Source organism: Stegodyphus dumicola, chromosome 6 (assembly GCF_044657685.1).
Source record: "Stegodyphus dumicola isolate Sdum_Otavi_A_Nest chromosome 6, ASM4465768v1".
In the NCBI taxonomy this organism is placed as follows: domain Eukaryota; kingdom Metazoa; phylum Arthropoda; class Arachnida; order Araneae; family Eresidae; genus Stegodyphus; species Stegodyphus dumicola.
Genome location: NC_140773.1, coordinates 14,023,922 through 14,047,297, shown reverse-complemented (window position 1 = coordinate 14,047,297; position 23,376 = coordinate 14,023,922). Strand labels below are relative to the sequence as shown.

Genomic DNA, 23,376 nt, shown 5'->3' with positions numbered 1-23,376 from the left:
TTAACCGATCATCATGAAATTTTCAAGAAATATTTTTGATATATTAGAAAAGGCTATAGGCTATAAAATCTTTGCGTGACTGTGCAGAACTTAAACCACGCAAACAAGACGCAAACAACTTAAACTAGGCAAACAAGACGCAAGTGTTTGCGCACCTGCGCGCGCAGACAAACTTAAATCGTTTAACTTATCGTTATGAAGCTTTCAACATTTAATGTTTATACAACGACAATCATTTTAAGCTATAAAACTTATTATATAGTTTAAGAGGGCTCATACACCTTAAACCCCTTAACAACCTTCGAATACGAGACCGTTGCAAGCATTGGGATATTTTATTTATTTTAAAATCAATTACTTCCAACTTTTTACAGCTGATTACATAATATAGCTGCTTTGGAAACTAGTAACCAGAAAGTTTGTGTTGCCACACATATTTTTGTAATTTAATCCGCTTTGTGACAAAATATTTCGCCATGTTTCCACCTTGCGCGCATGATATTTTAAAAATGGCTAATGGTACATACTTGAAATTGGATGGAATTCTTTATATGGGCATTATTTTCTAACTGAACCAACAATCTGATGAATATTTTAATACTGAAAAATTTTATGGACGAAAACATTACAGATTTTTTTAATAAAATACATTTTATAAACTCGACTCCAAATAAAATAAAAAATTAACATGAAATTCTTAGAATTTTTGGTTCACAGTAGTTTCCAAATGTTGTAAAAGCTATATATTAAATATGGAATTAACTTATGCAACAGAATGTTTTAAACTGTGCGCGCAAGGTGGAAACATGACGAAAAATTTTGTCAAAAAGCCGATTAAATTATAAAAATATTTGTGGCAACACAAACTTTCTGATCACTATTTCAGAAAGCAGCTATATTATGTAGTCAGCTGTAAAAAGTTGGAAGTCATTGCTTTTAAAATAAATAAGTTCTCCCAAATCTTGCAACAGTCACATATTCGAAGATTTTATGGGTTTTAAGGTGTACGAGACCCCTTAAGTTTCAACAGATAAGTTACATTTTATGAACTATAACCTTTTCTAATATATCAAAAATATTTCTTGAAAATTTCATGATGATCGGTTAAGTAATGAAGGCGTGAAAGCGTAACAAACAAATAATCACAGAAACAAACCCACATTCGAATTTATAATATTAGTTAGGATAAATGCATCGTTATTTCTTCAATGCATTATAAGTCGGTGAAGAATCATTGTATTTTTCTGTTCCTGTTTTCAAGTTCAGGGCTAAATTTATTGATGTTTAGTAACCGCAATATAAAATTAACATTTGAAGCGCGTTTAAAAAATAAAAAATCGCTTAATAGAGTAATTCTGGTATAATCGTGCTGTAGCATCCCTCATATATCATGTATCAATACTCACAGACTCATCAGCTGAATGTCGACCAGCGGGAACCATTCATGACCGTTCGCCAGGAAACACGAAAGAAGAGTAGACGTGAGCAGTAACTGAGTTGATTGAAATCTTGATCGAGGTACAGTAATTTTTCCCTCTATTAAACATGAGAAAGCAGAAAAGGCACAATCTAAAGGGAGCGATGCCTTCACGGACGATTTTTAAGGGAAATTGGGTTGTTTTTAGTTACATATAAAGAAACCATGAAAGCACCTACGCAGCGAAATCATTTGCAGGTTTTGAACTCGAGTCGAAAAACAATGTCCAGTGGTCTTTATCAGTCTGTAGAGACATTATATTACATAGACATTATAGACAGTCTGCAGAGACATTATTTTACATGGACATTATAGACAGTCTGAATTACAGAGACAATATATTACGTAGAGACATATATGTAGAAACATATATGTAGGTGACATATATGTAGGTAGTATTGTGAAGCAAGTGATGTGAAAAATGAGCAATGCCACCTCCGGGATTCGAACCAAGAAGTTCTCAAATACGCGCCGGTCGTGCTGAACACTACACCACAAAGGCATGCTAAGAAGGTGGGAGAAATACCTTATGTACTCCCATTTTTAAAGGGCGACTGGGAATTAGCGAACCCAATCGCCAAATTCTGGTGGTGGAGAATCATCAACCACCAACCTTTTTAGTTCGGGCGGCACTGTAGACACATTTTGATTTTTGTGGAAACAGAAGACATGAAAAATGAGCAATACTCTCGCCGGAACTCGAACCAAGGACCTCTCGAATACGCGCCAAGTGTATGCGCGAAAATAATGCGGGAGTTTTAAATTGCAGTTTAATTTGTAGAGTCATTAGGCTTATTGGAAGCAGAAAAGATGAAAAATATGCAACCGCCTTCGCGGGGAATCGAACCACGGACCTCTGGAATACCGGCCCAGTGTGCAGAACCACTACACCACGAAAGCGCGTGGAAAGTGGGAGAAATACCTTATATACTCCCCTGTTTAAAGGGCGACTAGGGTTTTACGGGACCTAGTCGCCAAATCCTGGGTGTGGAGAATCATCATTCACAACCCTTTTAGTTCGGGCGCCACTGTAGAGTCATTAGGTTTATTGGAAGCAGAGAAGAGGAAAAATATGCAACCGCCTGCGCCGGGAATCGAACCACGGACCTCTGGAATACCGGCCCAGTGTGCAGAACCACTACACCAAGAAGGACGCGTGGAAAGTGGGAGAAATACCTTATAAATTAAATTTAATTAATTTATTTACTTTAAATTCTGTGCACTTATCTAAGCACTTCTTATCTAAAATTCGGTGTTGGTAATAAATCATTTAGAATAGGTTAAGCCTAATTACAGTAACTTGACTGAAATAATTTCTGGATTAAAACTAAAAAAAAAGTCCAAAAAAAAATCTCTCCCGAAAATATGCAATTTAAGTACCTCCCCTCAAATGTGTATGCTTGTGCAAAGCTAAGAAATCACTTTTCCCCCCGTCGCCTACCTACCCTCCCTTTCTGCTGGACGAATTTCTCGGAAAGAAATGAGTGGGCAGTCCGAAAGAGGGGAGAAAAAATAAAAGCCGTAAAAGAAATATGGAGATTGGAATCACTGCGATCGGTTCACCAAGAATAATGAAAAAGAAGGAGTGATAATTGAATCACCGAAGACGAATTCAATATCCGTAACAACCATTGGCCCCGCCTTAAAGCGTGCCGGTTACAGAAAGAAGGATACAGAATCTGCTAGGAGATAGGCAATGTAATTACTTAAAACTGTCTTGTTATGCTATTAATAATTTGTACAGAACTTCTTGGGGTAAAGTCCGTGACACGTAGAAATCTGTGGGCAAATAGTTTATCAAATATTGATTTATTTCTATTAATAATACATTGCATTTTTATATTAGTGTGACTAATTTATTGCAATGTATAGTCTTCTGACCAAAGTCAAAACCACGTATCTGTCGTTTTTACTGTTTCATTTACGTATATTTCCAAGCCGTATCCGTAAAAGAATTTGCATTATCCTATGCATGGAAATTCTTTTAAATTTATTTTGAAAAAATCATTAAATCAGCTTTTTCCCAAATCCTGGCGCATGTAAGATACTTAAATGTATTTTTCTCGAATCATTATCTTGAAGATTCGTTGTTTTGGTATGGTACGAAATATTACAGCAGTGTATTATATTAAAAGGAATTAAATAATGAAGAATCATCATACATGTATGTATGTATGTTTATCACACTCTGACAAAACAACGGTACCTAGAGACGTCAAATTTTGAATAACGTACGTCTCCACCCGAGTATGAGCACCTGGAAGACCAAATTTGGAATAGGTTTTATTATCTACTTCATATTTTGCAAAACATTTATGAGTTGTTGATTAAGAAACTGAACGATTTCAAAGTTAGCCATGGCAACACTATACACCCCCCCCCCCCCCAAAAAAAACATTTTTATCTCCAGCGCGCGAGACTGTGTATCGGAAATTCTAAAAACATGCTACTTTAAAATAACTTTGGAATATTGCTTTTCAATTGAATTTTATGGTTTAAGGTATCTGCCTACGTTCGGAGCACTTTTTTTTAAAAAACATAGAATTCTGATGAAATATATATTTATTTAGTCAAAATATGATATCAAATCATGAAAATAGGTAAATTTTTAGGAATATTTTTATAAATTTTTGAAATATAGGCAATTTTATGCAAATTTTTAGGAGAATTTAACACTTACGTTAAATGCCGTATATTTTTTCTCACAGCATATATTTCAAATTTTTTTATACTGTATACTACTACAACACTTATCTGTGTTATGAACTAAAATGTATATGATATTTCTAAAATTTACTAAAATATGTGTAATTACATGAAAAAACACAGTTTTTTGTAAAATATTTCTTATCGTTTTATATAGAAATACTTATAAAACAATCAAATTAATAAATATTACTTAGATTGTAGCTTAAAACCTAATAAATAATATAGAAAACATTTTAGTGAAATTTAATAGAGATATATTTAGAACATTTTGAGTAATTACATTTCTTGTATGTAAAAACACTAGAAAAATTAGTTTTTCAGAAAACGCATTTAAAGATTTCACATTAACAGAAAAACTGTTCTGTTGCATTTACACACTTAAAATTCTACACATTTGTACATCACACCCTCCATATCTTTATACTTAAGTAATTTTGATTTCCTATTTGATTTTAATTTTTTTCTGGCTTTTTTTTCTTTCTTTTTTTCGAAATGAGCGACGAATGACGTTTTGAGTTCTTTATTCTTTCGTTATCAATTCCAAAGTAATTTTTAATCATTTCTTGTTCAATTGATATACCTAAATGTTCAAACACAGGAAGTAATCCAAGATACCCTGAATTAAAAATTAAAACGGCTATATATGCACCCAGCAACATAGTCTTTATACCTAATCGCAATGTTGCCAAACCCAGTTAAAAAAACCGCAATGTTGCCAGTCCCAGTTCAAGAAATTAAGGCAAATAATTATTGCCAGAAACAAAAAAAAAAAAAAGTACCCAGAATTAAAATGAAATGTTTTAGCACAATTTTACACACAAACAGTTAAAAAAAAAACAACATTGTTTACCTTTAAGTTGAGCCTTTTAAATGGCACTTCCGGTCTTTCTGCTTTCACTTCCAGTGCAGTTAATTGGCTATACCTTCTCTTCTAATTATCACAAACGTAAAAATGAACCATTTTCGGAATCCTACAAAATTGACCTTTCAAATAGGGCAATTAAAAAAAAATCGAATTTTTTCGCCGAAATCGTTTTTTTAACGTAGGCAGATACCTTAAATGCGAAGAAATGATATTTAATAAATAAAAGTAACGCACAAAAAGTTAAAAAAGCCCCATTGGGCGCAATGTAAAATCTGAAAATTTTCAGTTTTTTTTGGGGGGGGTTATAGTGTCATATATAAGGATTGTGTCCCCAAACTGCCAGACGTTTCGCAGTATAAGACAGTGGAAAGAGTTGCTGGAGGAACTTCTGGTCCCATTTGTTTGAGATTATGGACATCACTCATCTCAATCATCAAACCGTCCCGGAATTGAACTGTGACAGAGCCATATTGACTATCATAACCAGACTTAGGACAAATCACTTAAAAGGGATGAGGATTTCTGCAGACGGACAGCGTAGTTACACCAACATTTGTCCTCATTGCCCAGATGACATCCCACTGCCTCGCCATCACATCTTCAGCTGCCCAGCAATCCAGGCCAGACTGTTTAACATCGGCAATTGAAGACCCAGTGGACCTACTTTATACTGTTAGAGCTGCCGAGGTTGCAAAAGCTGTCTTTGACAGCTTCGAAGCTATATAATTGCACTTCGTCTTAGACACGACATCATCATCATCATCAAACTGTAACAGTCTTTAGGTTATTTTGAAGTAAGAGTCATTAAAAAAGAGCATTTCCCTATCGGGACTGGAACCTGGAACTCTCGGATAGGCCTCGAGTGTGTTACGGTTACACTACTAAGGCCTGCTGGAAGGAAAGAGAAAATACCTTATATACTCCACCTTTTAAGCGGCGACTAGGAATTAGGTGACACAATCGCCAAATCCTGGTGGGAACGAATTGTTGTCCAGCAAATTTTAGTTCGTGCGTTATTGTAGAGTCATTAAGTTATTTTGAAGCAAGAGACATGAGAAAATTTGCAATGCCTTCGCCGGACTCGAACCTGGACCTCTTGAATAAGCGGTGAGTGTGCTACCGTTACACCACGAAGGCATGCTGAAAGGAGAGAGAAAAACAATATAATTTCTATAAAATTTCATTTTAACCTGATACTTCCTACTTGAGCATTAATTTCATTGTTTGAGAGTGTAATTTTCAGCGGATAATCTCTACATATAATAAAAGAAAGAGTCTGTCTGCGTGTGTGTGTATGTCTTTCTTTTGCGCTGAGCGTAAGCTAATAGACCCACGGCTACGAAATTTGGTACATAGGTGCATCTAGACAAGAGCCAGTGCACCTCGAAGCGATTTTTTTCGAAATTCGAATGAGAATTATTTTTTATTTTATGTTTTGTGACGAAATCGCGTTATTATGAGACATAATGGGCTATAGGAAAGCGAGATTTTACTCTACACACTCCATTTTCACATCGTCATGAAATGTAGGCACTTAGCTATTTGACGAACTTAAAATAAATTTCGTGTTTCAATAAATCGATTCAATACGAATTTATTTAACAAAGGGAGCTTAACACCTTTTCAACGGGATTTTTTTCTAAAAAAGTTTATTTTTCTTTGATTTTTGGACACGTTAAACTTTCATCCTTGCGACTGCTTTTACAAAAAGAATTTTGGAAAAATGATAATATTTTGTATTTTTAAAAACTTTTTTAAATTAAGCTTGCGAGTACACTTCTGACATCTCACATCTTTAAAAATGTGATTTTGGCAACAATTTCCCTGTCTTATTGTTGCTGAGAGATTTTTAATGAAATCGCATCACTTTAAATAGTTTCATTCTTTTAGAAATAGGGGTTTGGTCGCAATTTTTCATCGTATTTCTTATGTCACTGTTTTTAAGAGATTGGCATATTTCATTGTCATTTTTTTATTATATATATATAATACATTTTTATTGATATTTTTTTTGATAAAATTGTTCTGCAAAGTAAAATTCTGCGCGGAATTTTATGTTTTTTGAGTTGCTATCATGTTTCTTAATTTGCTTATTTCACTGTTTGTAAAATATTGAAAAGTTTTGCATGATTTTTTTTCCTTCAACGGAAAGTTTGTTCATTTTTTATTAGGATAATAAATTTTTGTATTTATGGATATAGCTTATTTCATTGTAACTTTTTTCTCTTGAAAATATAAGATAAAATATCATTAGTTATACTTTGCTTTTCAGAATTTTTTGTTTTTTGTATTTTTTTATGTTATTTATTGCTCATTTCACTGTTTTGAAGTTATTGAAAAGTTTTGAGTGATTTTTTAGGAAACAAAGTTCTTAACCTTCTTTATACCATTCGAGTTGTTTAGATTTTGCAAAGGGAAGTTGGTTAATTTATTTATTAGGATAATTAATATTTGTATTAAGGGATATTGCTTATTTCATTGTAATTTTGTTATACGTAATAACTCTTTTTTATGAAGTTGTTCTGCAGAGTAAAACTCTACGCAGTTTTTAAATTTAACGTTTGGTGTTCCCTTCAGCCATTTTTCCGGTACATTTAAAAGCCAGACGGAGGCTGGCAGCGAAGCTGCTAGTGTAATAATATATATGACGTGCCTTGTAGCATTCCGAATGTGGTGTCCCTGGGCACAACCAGACTAGTAACATCTATGCAATCATGTCCCAACGTGCTTACAATTCAAATTCGAGACTATAAGCTTAGTAATATCTAAAATGCAAACACTGTACTATTTAAAATGGCTAGTCGAAACTTATTCTCTAATGCTATCATCTTACATTGTATGAGAATTTCATCAAGTCTTATCTCTTGGTCAAAGATTACCACGCGCCAACCAATGTCGAATAGGTAAGAATGCATAGGATGTCAATATCTCCTCCTGAATTCGGTTTTTAGTGTCTGAATGAAATGAGAACATGGATTTTCTGTTTCACGCACATACCACTTGAATACAGGTCACTTTTTCTTAAATTTGTTCAAAAAGCTTTTCTTGGGGCTCTGGTATTGTAGAAACAATAAATAACCAACCAAAGATTTCTGATTTATTGTCTTTCACAATTAGGAATATTGCAAATTATTATTCTGTTATTACCTTTTAAAATCAAAAGTTTTGTAGTTACAACAGTTCAAAGGTAGCAAGATCTATCAAAATAGTGATAGCTTTGGCATTTTAGAATAATGAATCCTTATAATTACTGAGCAAAATAATATTAAAGAAACACTGAGTAAATTTTTTTCTCCTTCATTTATTCGAATTGACATCACATGGAATTTTAGAACAAATTCCAGCCTCCTTATTAACCATCTTGTCTTTAAAATATGTGCATTATTAATGGCAAATTTAAATGCACAAAATGATTAATTATATTTGACGATAAGAATCTGGATCTGGATCAGGAATTATCGAATTTCAAATAAGTACTAGAAAAGAACATCACAGGAACTTCGTTTTACATTTAAATTGCACGGTAATGACAGAAAGGCCATTATCTCAGGCAACCCAATCAACGTGTTCATCTTTAATGGAACAACTCACATTATCCATATAGACGCGCATCCAATAATCAAAGAACAAATTACATAAAAAAGAAGAAATAAAAAATTAAGTAAAAGGTTGAAATGAGTTTAAAGAGAGGGGTAATTGCGGATACAGCGGAAACATTTATAATTAAAAAATGACACGAGTTTTGGAATTAAAGCTTGGAGGAAACAAGCAGCCAATTATAAGTTGAGTGCTGGCTAATGTGTAGCACGCTATTATAGAAGTTAATCTCGCTTTCTGAGTTTTTTTTGTTTCGATGTTCAGATTTTAAAAGTGATGGGGGTTGCAATAAAGAGGAAATTATCGAAGTTTCTTGGCGGTGAGTTGTAGATAAAGAATTACTTTTAAAGGCACAGAGCATTAGGAATATCAAATATGTACTATATTTTGATTTAATTTATCAAATATGTACTACATTTTGATATATACTACAATGTACTACATTATTATCAAATATGTACTACATTTTGATATATACTACAAATATGTACTACATTTTGATATATACTACATTTTGATATATACTACAATGTTCTACATTATTATCAAATATATACTACATTTTGATATATACTACAATGTTCTACATTATTATCAAATATATACTACATTTTGATATATACTACAAATATGTACTACATTTTGATACATAATCAAATATGTACTACATTTTGATTTGATTTTACATTAATTTATCAAATATGTACTACATTTTGATATATACTACAATTTACTACATTATATCAAATATGTACTACATTTTGATATATACTACAAATATGTACTACATTTTTATACATAATCAAATATGTACTACATTTTGATATATACTACAATGTACTACATTATTATCAAATATGTACTACAAATATGTACTACATTTTGATACATAATCAAATATGTACTACATTTTGATTTGATTTTACATTAATTTATCAAATATGTACTACATTTTGATATATACTACAAATATGTACTACATTTTGATATATACTACAAATATGTACTACATTTTGATATATACTACAAATATGTACTACATTTTGATATATACTACAAATATGTACTACATTTTGATACATAATCAAATATGTACTACATTTTGATTTGATTTTACATTAATTTATCAAATATGTACTACATTTTGATATATACTACAAATATGTACTACATTTTGATACATAATCAAACATGTACTACATTTTGATATATACTACATTTTGATATATACTACAATGTACTACATTATTATCAAATATGTACTACTTTTTGATATATACTATAAATATGTACTACATTGATACATAATCAAATATGTACTATTTTTGATATATACTATAAATATGTACTACATTTTGATACATAATCAAATATGTACTACATTTTGATATATACTACAAATATGTACTACATTTTGATACATAATCAAATATGTACTACATTTTGATTTGATTTGCTTAAAGTCTAGTGGCCCTATATTTATGAGTAGCATACTTTAAGGTACAATGTGGATTATTTTGCACGGATTGCGTCTGTAATTAAGTGTAACTTGTAGCAAATCCTTGAATAGACTGTAAGCGACTTATATGTCTAAGATGAGTGAGTGAGTGAGTGACGGAGGACGTGGGTACCATTCCTCTACCGTTACCGTTAACTGGTATAAGCACCACGTCCGCCCTTATCTAGAATGACATAATTAGGTACTTAGGTTATCACTACCCATTCAGACTTGCATGGTACATATTGCCATACTCTGACTTTCATGACTATTATACATGCCGTACCATATTCGGACTTACTTATTCATATTTGCATGGTGCATTTACATTCATATTGCATGGTACATATTTCACACATTACATTTACTGGGAAACTGAATATGACTTATGTTTAAGGTTCTTTGCCTCCGTGAGGTCCAATATTTACGTTAATTATACACGATTAGATACTTAGGTTAACTCTATGCATTCATTATTATTTACAGACTTGCATGGTACATATTACACACAGAGAGATTGATTAATACTTATGTTAAAGGTACTTCACACCTTAGGTACTTAGGTTAACACATAGTTTAACACTACGCATTCATTATTGTTTACAGGTTTCCATGGTGCATATTATACACATTACATAGCACAGATTATAGTTACTGAGAAGACTTGCATTGTACATAGTACACGTATTACATAATAAAGATTACATTTCTAAGAATTTAATTATTAGTTAATAATATTAATTAATACTTGCATGGTACATATTATACACATTTCATAGTGCAGGTTACATTTACTGAGAGATTGATTAATACTTTTGTTTAGGGTACTTAATATTTATGTTTAAGGTACTTTACTCCTGTTTGCTTCAATTCTTACTATAAGTATAACAGAACTTAAAAAAGGCGTAAAAAACCCTTTTATTACGCTTTATTTTTATTTATTGCGCTTAAAAACCAGCCAGCGTTAATGGTAATTTAAACTATAAGGAATTCAAATTTAAAACGAAGTTAAATCTTAAGTTAACCTAAGGGCTACACAGAAGCGATTAACTCGCAAATTCGCTCAGTCCTATACTGACGTGACAAGCGCTATTGGAAAGGATAAAGCAATGCTATCGTAGAAATTTAATTAATAACGTGGCCTTCAGCAGGCGGAACATGCTCTGATTGAGCAATCCAAAATCTTCCTTTGAATACTATCTCTTTTTATCTCATTTGAACGCGCGCGAACCAAAAATTAGCATTCTGACAGCAAAAAGGAAAACAGAATGACAGTAAAGAAATTTAACATGAAACAAGTGGTCAGATAAAAATAAATAAATCCTTATAATTTTGATTATTTGAATATTGGAAAGTTCATGAGGATTATCTGATTTAGGGCATGCATGTCTTCGTCGAGGGCTCTCTAAAGAAAACTGGTTCGTATTTACGTTAGACATGCAGAAAGTCTCAAGAATATCCAGACTGTCAGCTTGTTTGCAGGATTTGAACCTGGAACGAACAACCAGTTGCCTTACACATTTGGCCACTAGTGTGTTTCTACCGATATAGCATGAAAACGCGGATGGCACCGAGGTGATGTACAAAGCGATTAAACAAGTAGAAGCAAATTTTATTTTCTTGCAAATTTATACTTTTGCTGTGTAGAAATTCTTCGTATAGCATTAGATAAGGATAGGAAGAAAGATTATAGTTCCATGCTCGTTGTGAATATTTTATTTGGTTCTTCAGTGTTGAACACGACTGTTGTATAACACCATTGTTTTTGCGGTCTTGACTGTCCAATCTTTTCCTAGGAACGCATGCGCTAAAGATACAGTGTCCAGGCTACCCCTATCCACTACCTAACAAAATTTTGGCCTCAAATTATTGCAGCACTGTATTCTGTAATTTGTGTGCATCTAGATCCGCGACTAGGAACAGACATGAAACTGACTGCCACTTTCACGTAATGCTGCATTATGCGCACATGCTGGCAAAGCACATATGAAAAGATTATTATAGTAAATAAATTCCATTTTTATCCTATCAGGTGACATGGATTATAATTTTCCTTTAAAGACATAACAATTTTGTAAATAAGTTAATTTTTATTTCAACTTTTGTAATATTTTACTGTATAATGTAATGCACATGCAGTGTGCATAAATTTTTAAAGTTTAATTGGTCAAATACATACATAAAGTAATACAAGTGTACTTTGCATTACATTTAATATATTTTTCTTTCCTTTTTTTCTTATGCATGATCCGTCATTGGCAGAGTAGATAAGGCAGCTTGGGACAGGTCACTGCCGAGAGGTAAAAGCCGCTGAGCACTGGTAGTTCGGTCCGGGCGTTCGAGTACCGGCGAGCAACAGGTTGGCTAACTGGGCCTTTTCATGGTTTTCCCCACGTGTAACGTGGACACATCCACGCAGCATTCCCTCCCTCTCGGTGCAGTGTCTAACAGCGGAGCACAAAATAAAGTAAACAGCACCGGTCACTGCATCTCAACTCAAATTCAGACGGGCCAACAGGCGGCCGAGTAGTAAAGTCGCTGAACACTGGTAGTTCGGCTGAGGTTCGAATCCCGAGAAGGGGCTGGCTGTATGGGCGCTTTCGTGGTTTTCCCCATGCGTAACGTGTATACGAGGCAGTTTCTCTTAGAAAGTTTATTCTTACTTCCTATAGGCATCCCTTCCTATAGGCAGATAGCCCTCGAGGCTTTTCCGTTGTTGTTGTTGTATTTAATTATGGCAAAGCACACGAGGGCTATCTGCCTAAGGGGAGGGATGCCTTTCGTGGAGGACTTTCTAAGGGAAACTGGCTCGTATACACGTTACACATGGGGAAAACCACGAAAACGCCCATGCAGCCAGCCCGTTCGCGGGATTCGAACCTCGGACCGAACTACCAGTGTTCAGCGTCTTTACCGCTCGGCCGCTGGTGGGCCCTCGAGGCTTTTCCGTAATCATATAAATCAAACTAATCAAATTCAGACGAAGACTTAGGTTGCTAGAGTTCTTGGGATTTCCCCAAAGAGTAAAATGAAATAGGAGTTTATCATGAATGCAACTTTCATCTCAAGAAGGTAGCCTGTCTACACAACTGCTTTACGTCTGCTCTTGCCAAAATGCTCGCTGTTACATGTACTGCTTTGCTAATTTATACAAAAGCGTAGCTTGCTCCTTTAAATCTTATTCTGTAGACTGATAGGGACTGCTAGCTGACCTCTTATCCCGGCCTTAGACCAAAGTTTGCCAGACAATCATTTATCTTTGCTGGAGTGGAAACAAATTCTGTTTGATATACCTCCGAGACAAAATGCCATCTTGGCAGTCTAAGGTATACAAGCGAATATTTTTACATGATTTTCCAAACTCAATTAAAAAAAAAAAGACAATGTCTTACGCATAACGTGCTAACATAAAGGTAAAATTTTGTAGGAACTCTTGATTCTGATGTTTCAGTCTCATACTCAAAGAGCTGGTGTGAAATACTCTACCTGGACTGTAAGGTAGCAAATACAATGTAAAGGTGGGATGACAGAAAAATTCACTGTTTCCTTAACTCGCTGCATTTGCAATGAACATATGTATGCATATTGTTCTTCCACAGTCGAAACTGTCATGGGAAAGCAAGCGGGCCGTTAGCGAAATAACTCGAGGGCTTTACAGTAATCCATTCCAATCTGTTTCAGCCTAAAGAAGGTCGAGTGGTTGAAATTGTAAAACTTTAGTAGTTAATTCATTCAAATGTCAAGAATCTTACTAAGATTCTATTTAAGACAGTGTAACGGATTAGATGTATGAAATTTATTGAATTTTTTTAGATATGAGCAGACAATATGAACTATTTTAGAATAGCAGACAATTTATTTCAGACCAATTGAAAGTAGTTTAGCGTGTTTAAAAAGAAGGAAAAATGGAGTTGACGTGAAAACATCATCGCTCTATGATTTTCTATGACTTTAATGTTGAGTTGAAGAATCAAGAAGAATGCATTCAACGTCTACAATCAGCATTTGGAAATAAAGGTCGATCTGCTGCTACTGTATTCAGGTGGTTTATAGAATTTCACAAAGGTAGCAACTCTCTTCAGGATGAAGAACACTCAGGAAGGCACTTGTCAGCAGAAATCCCGGATAAATTGTTTGTCATACGGAAAATATCCATCGATGATAATGGCTGCACCTACTTAACCTTTTGAAGACGGGATGGCCATTATAGTGGCCATAGAGTCCTCTCTTTGAAAAGTCGGGGTTGTCCACTTTAGTGGCCATGTCTTTTTTCCCCATTTTCGAGGCTGAAAAGTGGGGTGAAATGTCAAATTTGACGTCCCTAGGGTTTTAACCACTTATCTCTTTCAAAAGTCTTTCTTTTGCGACATAGATGCACCCCTCTGAGAATCCATTAAACTACACAGAAGAATCTTTGTGGCAAATAGGAGGTGATTTCTTAAAGGGTTGAAAGAATTCGATTCAAGATTACCCCTTCCTTTGGTAGCTTTTACTGCCACCAAAGCCCCGGCCTCAAAAGGTTAATGATACAGAAGGAATTTAGCATTGGATCTCACGCTATACATAAAATTATCACATTGCCATTTTTCGGTGTTCCAGCATGTCAGGAATGTAAAGTATGGGTCTTTGAAGATGACCTCCCGCCCAGAATGGTGAAAAGACAACGTGCCATGAAAAAAAAGTAATGTACCGTATTTACGCGAATCTAATGCGCATCGTTTTTGGCCAAATGTAGTACTCAAAATTGGGGTACGCATTAGATTCGAGTACAAAGTTCGCCGATGACGTCAGCAGTTCGCCGATGACGTCAGCAGTTCGCCGATGACGTCAACCAAATTAAATCGTAACAATGGTTTACTGTATTTCTCGACTACATTTACCGTTACATTTATCGTTGACACATTATTGCATAGAGGATACAAACTGCAGAGTACGTAGTCACGAAATGGAGAACAAGCTGAGAAGAATGTCATATGACGCTACTTTCAAACGTAAAGTAATTCTTTATCCTGAAAGAAATGGCAATAGAAAGGCTGGGAGAGAGTTAAACGTAGCTGAGAGCAATGTTCGCTTGTGGCGGCAACAGAAATTGGCGTTGTTTGCAACTAAAACTAGTAGAAAGAAATTCACTGGTCCTCGCAAAGGAAGACACCCTAAAATTGAAGAAAAAGTTTTGGAATTTGTACGTGAAAGGAGGAAGAATGGACAACCTGTGACTAGCGACACTATAAGAAATAAAGCAAAAGAGGAGGCTGAAGTTCTTGGAATACCGAAACGAGAGTTTAAAGCTAGCCGTCGATGGGTGGATCGGCTTATGAAGCGAATGGGCTTATTTCTAAGACGCCGTACAACAATATGCCAAAAGCTTCCTGCAGATTTTGAGGGAAAACTACTAACATTTTAGCGGTATGTCATCACACTTCGGAAGGAAAAGTCAATGGGGCAAATTGGCAACGCTGACGAGACGCCAATTTGGTTTGATATGCCTCGTAACTACACCATTACGGAGAAGGGGACTAAAAACGTTATCATCAAAATAGTGAATAAAGACGCTTACTATTAATCACTGATTGTAGAAACTGTTAGCTAGATAGAAATGTTACCATTTATTTCATGTTCATACTTTACGATATGTACCGTATATACGGTAGTGGTAATTAACAATGGTTGTTTCACATAACAATAGCCCACTAATAGGTTAATTCTATGTTCTGTTACTTTATGTATAAATCCATTGTTGTATAAAATATGGTATCTAAATTTAAATAAAATTATCATACCATTGATTGATAGTTTATATACAAATCCTCGCAAAGGTTATTTTATTTGTTGTATAAAATAAGATTCAATAAATTCCTCATACCATTGATGCGCATTACATTCGCCGACAAACAATTTTTTTTATTATTTAAAGTTTTAAAATGGGGATGCGCATTAGATTCGCATAAATACGGTATGTCGTTTTTCCCAGAAGTACATGACTGGTCAAAGCCATCAAGCTGGACAGAAGAGAGTCACAACTACACCACTAAGTGTCTTACAGAAATTCGTTAAGAATTGAATGTTAGAAGACTCGCTCTTCACCATGACAATGCATTTTCTCATTGAGCAAGATTGAGATCGAGTTTCTTGACCATAAACACGTCAAAGTGATAGAACATCCAGCCTATTCACCCAATGTAGCGACTTTTGGCTTTTTTTCTAAATCCAAAAAGGAACTTACGTGCACGTCGTTTTCATTCCCAAGATGAGACTGATGAGGCTATAAATGGCTTTTTTCATCTATTCCAAGGAATGGCTTGAGGCAATTAATTTTCAGAAAATTCGCCTACAGAAGTGCATTGATGCTGAAGGCGACTACTTTGAACACTTCTAAAATCTCGTAAGTATAATTAAAAAAAAAAAAAACCTATGTGTATCTCAAAAGTTTCAAAGTGACTTTCGTATATGCAGTATAAAAGCTGCTCAATTTTCCTTGGATAATTGCAGTAAAGGCATCTCGGTTGATCTTTACAATATGGTAACTGGTAGTTTGGCGACATTTTGGAGGCGATAAAGGTTACTACCTGGGACTTTGGTAATAATGTGAGCAGTACTCAGTTCCGATTACGCATTATTTTGTGTGAGGGAAATGAGAGATCATGGGATATGTCATGTGATATTAATGGACGAATTACGGTTCTTTAATCGGAAAAGGGGGAAATCGGGAAAAAATCTGGAAATTTTGTATTTGGCTTTATTCTGTGTTGTGTGAAACAGCGTTCGTGAATTTTTGGATCCCATGGCCGTAACTAAAGTGAATTCGAAATGGGTATTTATGTATGTATTAATTTAATGTATGTGCTCATTTATATTTTAAGTAGTGTTTTTGAATTTAATTATATTTTAATTAAATGATAGTTATTTTGTGAATTTTATGTTTGTAGGAATTTAGTATACGTTTTAGTTGAAGTAAACGTGCATGGAAATAATTTAAATATCTGACACTAAGTATTTGTAATGGTTGCGGTATGAATTCGTTGGTGACGTGTATAATGTAATAGATTATTTAGAGGTAAATTTTTTGGATATTTATTTATTTTATATGTGGAAATGTTCATTACTTTTTCGCGATCAGGTAATTTCATATATGTTCTTTTTACCGGGTTTAAAGATTGAGAAAATTGTCATGTATTTTCGTGAAATTTTTCTAATTTATGAGAAAAAAGCAGTGTACATGGATATAGTGAAAAGTGTGCAATGTCATTTTTGTGCAATTCTGGGATGTTTTTTTAAGTAAAAATAAGTCGGCGTGTACATGGTTTAGTGATATTTTAATTAAATGATAGTTATTTTGTGAATTTTATGTTTGTAGGAATTTGGTATACGTTTAAGTTGAAGTAAACGTGCATGGAAATAATTTAAATATTTGATACTAAGTATTTGTAATGCTTGCGGTATGAATTCGTTGGTGACATGTATAATGTAATAGATGATTTAGAGGTAAAAGTTTTTGGATATTTTATTTATTTTATACGTGGAAATGTTCATATTTGGAAAGGGTAAATACTTTTTCGCGATCAGGTAATTTCATATATGTTCTTTTTACCGGGTTTAAAGATTGAGAAAATTGTCATGTATTTTCGTGAAATTTTTCTAATTTATGAGAAAAAAGCAGTGTACATGGATATAGTGAAGAGTGTGCGAAATGCCATTTTTGTGCAATTCTGGGATGTTTTTTTTAAGTAAAAATAAGTCGGCGTGTACTTGGTTTATGTGTATGTGTTATTTTGAAAAACGCGTAAGGAGTATGGTATTGTGCACTTTTTCCCAATTTTGCAGTGAATATTTGTCATGATTAAGCAGTTTTGTTAGATAAAATTTCTAGCATAAGTGTAATTCGGCTAGTAGATTATTGGAAGAAGTGTTCAGTAGATAAAAAGAAAAGAAACATATCTTTACTTCGTGAAGACAAAATGGCGGCGGGAAAAAAAATAGAGGGTTGCTGTAGAAGAGTTGGTCGCCAAATTTTCGCCAAAAAACGCCAAGTTACCATAATGTAAAGATCAACCGGAATGGCTTGAGGCAATTAATCTTCAGAAAATTCGCCTACGGAAGTGCATTGATGCTGAACGCGACTGCTTTGAACACTTCTAAAATCCCGTAAGTATAATTTTAAAAAAAACTTATGTGTATCTCAAAAATTTCAAAGTGACTTTCGTATATGCAGCATAAAAGCTGCTCAATTTTCCTTGGATAATTGCAGTAAAGGCATCTCTTCCTTTAGGCAGGTTACTGCAATGTATTTTGTTGTCATTTAAGTTAATCCATACAGAATGATTTGAAAACTAGTATCATGAAACTTTCACTCATGTTGCTTTCTCTTCATAAAATTAGTCAAATATTTATTTAGCATTCATGAGAAAAATGAATCTCTAATTAAACACGTTTTCACATTTCCCGGCAAACATACTATAAAGTTACACAGAAAGGACTTTAAAACGATTAAGTTATAGAGTTTAGTTTGTTCGGACAGCATAAACTAGATCCAAACACTTAACAGACATAAATGGAATAATCGCTGTGTCTGTAGTAACTACGGAGACTTAAAAAGATTTTAAGAAACCTTTCTGTTAGAACAGAACTTACACATAAATGCACTTCTTGTGCTAACAGGATCAACCACCACCTGTGGCGATGCAACTAAAGCAACAGTCAAACTCAATTTTAAAACGTAAACAAGTAGCTAAAATCTACACAATTATATGCTTAAATTTAAACTGGTTCAATAACTCTAACCGGTATAAATATCAACGAATTTAAATGTAGGCAGCAAGTAATGCGAAGCCGAATAATTATGACTTAATCAGAGCTGGTAAGAGCTATACTATGTGCGCGTGTGTGCGTGTGTGTAATTATGGGAAAGCCTCGAGGGCTATCTACCTAATGGGAGGGATGTCTTCGTGGAGGACTTTCTAAGGAAACTGGCTCGTATACACATTACACATGGGGAAAACCCCGAAAACGCCCATGCAGCCAGCCCGTTCGCGGAATTCGAACCTTGGACCGAACTACCAGTGTTCAGCGACTTTACCGCTCGGCCGCTGGTCGGCCCACTATGTGCGTGGGAGAGGCAAAAACACGCTCTGTCTTACAATCCGAAAACCTCAGTTATTTAAACTGACTTATTTAAAACTTATTTAAACTGAACTCTCTAACTCAGTTTACATTCTGGGGAAGAAACGGAAAGTAGATATTATAGTGAAGGTTGAAATTATAAATAACTGATTATTTTAAAGATAAATTCTTACAAAGTTCTCAAATTAATAAAAAATAATCGTTTTAATCATATTTTAAATGCAAGGAAATTTTGAGAAAGGAAGAAAGAAAGTTGAAAGTGTTTTGAAATTAAAGGGTTTTTTTAAATTTCGAATACAGCAAAGCGCTTGAGGACTGCCTTCGTGGAGGACTTAAGTAGATTGACTTGAAATAGCATTACATATGAAAGAAACTGGTTTCCCTAACCCCTTCGAACCCAGCCCCAGTTACAAGTAGTCAGCGGTCCTAACTACTCGGCCACTGAGAAAAGCAAGGTTTAATCTGTACACGTCTTTTTAAGATTAAAAAAAATTTAAGATTCTTTTTAAAATTAAATAAAAAAAATTATTACGCTGCATATTGCAACGAAATAAAAAAATTTTATATTATTATATTAATTTTTATACTCTATATTTTATATTATTATATTTATATTATTATTTTTAACTCTTATATTAATAGCATAATCTCCGCCAAATCTTTCGTACGTTAAAACACATTCTAATATTGTCGCCAAATCGCAGTTCACTGATAAATTAACCGCCAAAGAGAAAGTTTCCGACAAATGGCAAACCCGCTTTCAAATACTAATCAAAGTATCTTGTTCGTTAAAAGATGTCAGCAACCTCGCGACATGAATTCCATTATTAGTTAATTTATAAAGAATTGCGTCCTCGATTGTCACGAAAGTTCGTGTTCTTTAGATTACTTTGCATGGATTTAAAACAAATAAGACTTTGATTTCTCTCTTGTTATTATTAGATTTGTTTTCCAGTCTTGGTGAAACACGCGTTTTAAAGTGCATTTAGAAATTCCGTAATTGGATTTAGATTTCAAATTGTTCTCCGAATTTTACTTCTTTTTCCACAGGAGGGAGAGTAATTGATCGAAATTAATTCCTTGCAAATATTTCTTTCGATAGTCTTCTATTTTCAAATGAGAAACATCATTTCGGAAACCCATTAGGATGCTACTTTCATGTTCTCTCGCTTAATTTAATTTGATAATAATCTTCTTGGATTGAAAAAAAAATATTTTGTATGATATTAATAAATCAGATTGGTCTTCTGAAATGAAGTTATCTGTCTAATTTTACCGAAATAATTTCCTTTTGCGATTTTTATTTGATTTTATTTGCATTCCATTCCCAAGACTACTAAAGGTAGTAAATCTAAATTCTATTTGCTATGTAATTTACTTATTCGAATATTTACAGGTACGATTATAATCTAACAGAACTACAGCTGCATAATCTTGGCATATTTGAAAGCTTTCGAACCTTAAAATTTTAAAAAATGGCGCTTCGGGAATTAAGATTTTGAGCTCCTGCATATAAGCAAACTTAACCACTGACTCTAAAATAAACTGCGTTACTGTTTTTTTTTTAAACTTTTGCTCGAATGTAATTAGCATTACGATGTTGAATCATGCAGGAATTTTACTGAAGCTTACATGTTATTTTTTCAAACATCTTTCTCTGCAAAATTCTGGAAATTGTTTTAAAATTCCTATAAAATCCATTTAAATATTAAACCTATTTTTGACAAAGAATATACGTATAGCTTATTTGTGTGATATTTATAAATTTAAAGCGGAATGCAAATTCAGAAATACAGTTAAGGTTTCAACTCTCTCAGCATATTAATTTATTTGAAATTTATTTATGGTGACATAAGCATGTTTTAATACAGTGTAAAATTCCGGTTTTGATAAAATTCATGAAGTTTAATAATTTTGATAAAAATCGGGCACTAATGTATTTAGCCACGCAAAAGCACATTGCTTTGTTTTGAATAACAGAATATTTCTGATTTAGCAAAACTGCTTATGTTATTTTACATTTAAATACTAAAGACATTTGTTTTACTTCGCAATTGAAAAGGTTTCAAGAAGAGATAGTTTGTGAAATGTATGCATTGGGTTTGGTGTGATTTATTTGATTATGGTATAGCACTCGAGGGCTGTCTACTTAAAGAGCAGGATGCCCTCATGCAGGACTTTACGATGTAAAAGTATATTTTAGGGTACCCCTTGGCGATAAAAATCGCCGTTACACAAAGCCAAAATAACAAGAGAAATAATTGGCTAATCTTTGGAATATGGTAACAGGTAGTTTGGCGACATTTTGGTAAGGCGATAAAGGTTACTAGCTAGGACTTTAGCAGTGTACATGGATAAAGTCAAGAGTGTGCGTAATGCCATTTTTGTGCAATTCTGGGATTTTTTTTTTTTTTTTTTTTTTTTTTTTTTGAGTGAAAATAGGTCGACGTGTGCATGGATACCGTGTATGTGCAATTCTTAAAAATGCGGCATGCAGTGGGCGATTCTGCACTTTCTCCCAATTTCGCACCTAATCTTCGTCATGATTAAGCACTTTTGTTCCATAAAAGTTCTAGCATAAGCGTAATTCGGCTAGCAGATTGCTGTAAAAAAATTTTGAGTTAAAATAAAATAAAAATAAAAATAAAAATAAAAAGTGCTTTTAGTTTGTGAAAACAAAATGGCGTCCAAAAAAAAAAAAAAAAAAAAAACTAGCAGGTTGCTGTAGCAGGGTTGGTTGCCAAAAAATCGCCAAGTTACCATAATCCGAAGATTAACAAAATAATTGCACTCTATCATAGAATAGATATCAAGAATATCATAGAATCATATCAAGATATCATAGATTAGATAGCAAGAGAATATAGAAATAATATCAAGAATATATCATATCAAGAATATACATATCGAGAATATATCATATCAAGAATATACATATCGAGAATATATCATATCAAGATATCATAGAATAGATAGCAAGAGAATATAGAAATAATTGCACTCGGTATCCATGTACACATCGACCTATTTTCACTTAAAAAAAATCCCAGAATTGCACAAAAATGGCATTGCGCACTATTTTTATTTTATCCATGTACACATCGACCTATTTTCAATTAAAAAAATCAGATAATTTCACATACTAGGCTTTGCGGACTCCCTTCGTCCATGTATACATCGAACTATATTCACTTAAAAAGTCAAAGGAGCAGCGAACAAAAAAATATATAATCTGAATAAACTACATTTTAAATCAAACAATGAAATAACATAAAAAAGGAAATTCATCTTAGCACTACAAGAAGGAAATATCCACTTACCTTATTTGCGAATTTACGCGTCTTCAGTCAAACAGAATTCCTTGGCAGCATCCAAACACTTCCTAAAATTATCTGAACTACGCATTTCCTTCCTCCAAACAGGACACTTAATAATGGCTACTAAGTAAACCTTCATTTAGACACTAGTCAATTAATGCTTTTTTTTCCTTTCGTTCTAAATTCTACAAAAACTTCAAATTAATCTTACCACATTCAGCCAATTTACCGTGTAAAACACAAAATAACAGCGCACTAATCCATCACACACAAGCCTTTACCCAAAATCCGACACACACTTTTAAAATTTTTTCCCATGATTCAAATTTACGGCAACCAATTACGTCATAATAGGGTTTCCATAGCATTCAACTACTCAGGTTGTCATAAATGAGACAACAACTTGGCAATAAATAAAACAACAACTTGGCGATAAATAAAACAACAATTTCGCGATAATACAAGAGGTACCCTAAAGTCAACTCTTACCCTTTACAAAATGTAAGAAACAGTTCAGGTACAACTTTCAGGTGCATCATAATTCCGTTAACATTACTTGATTATGTTTACAGGCTTATTAATCTTTAGCCGCTCCAGTGTAAGCGGCCTAGCGGTAAAATCGCTGAGCGCTGGTAGTTTGGTCCGAAGTTCCTATCTCAGTGAATGGGATGTCTTCATGACGTTTACGTGGTTTTCCCATGTGTAGCATGTATACGAGCCAGCTTCCTCTACGAAGCCATCCCTCCGGTTAAGCAGATAGCTCTCGAAAGCTTTACCATAATTAATTAAACCAATC

The 23,376-nt window shown here is 33.8% G+C and overlaps 1 protein-coding gene across 1 annotated transcript in view; it reads right to left on the bottom strand.

Annotated features, from left to right (window-relative positions):
• The window catches only part of LOC118190133 (sorting nexin-24-like), a 325,059-nt gene extending 302,300 nt beyond the window's left edge, over nt 1-22,759 (bottom strand). The window contains exon 1 of the mRNA XM_085818124.1: nt 22,584-22,759. The gene's annotated coding sequence lies outside the window, so the exon portion shown is untranslated. The remainder of the gene's footprint in view (nt 1-22,583) is intronic.
• Between the last annotated feature and the right edge of the window lie 617 nt (nt 22,760-23,376).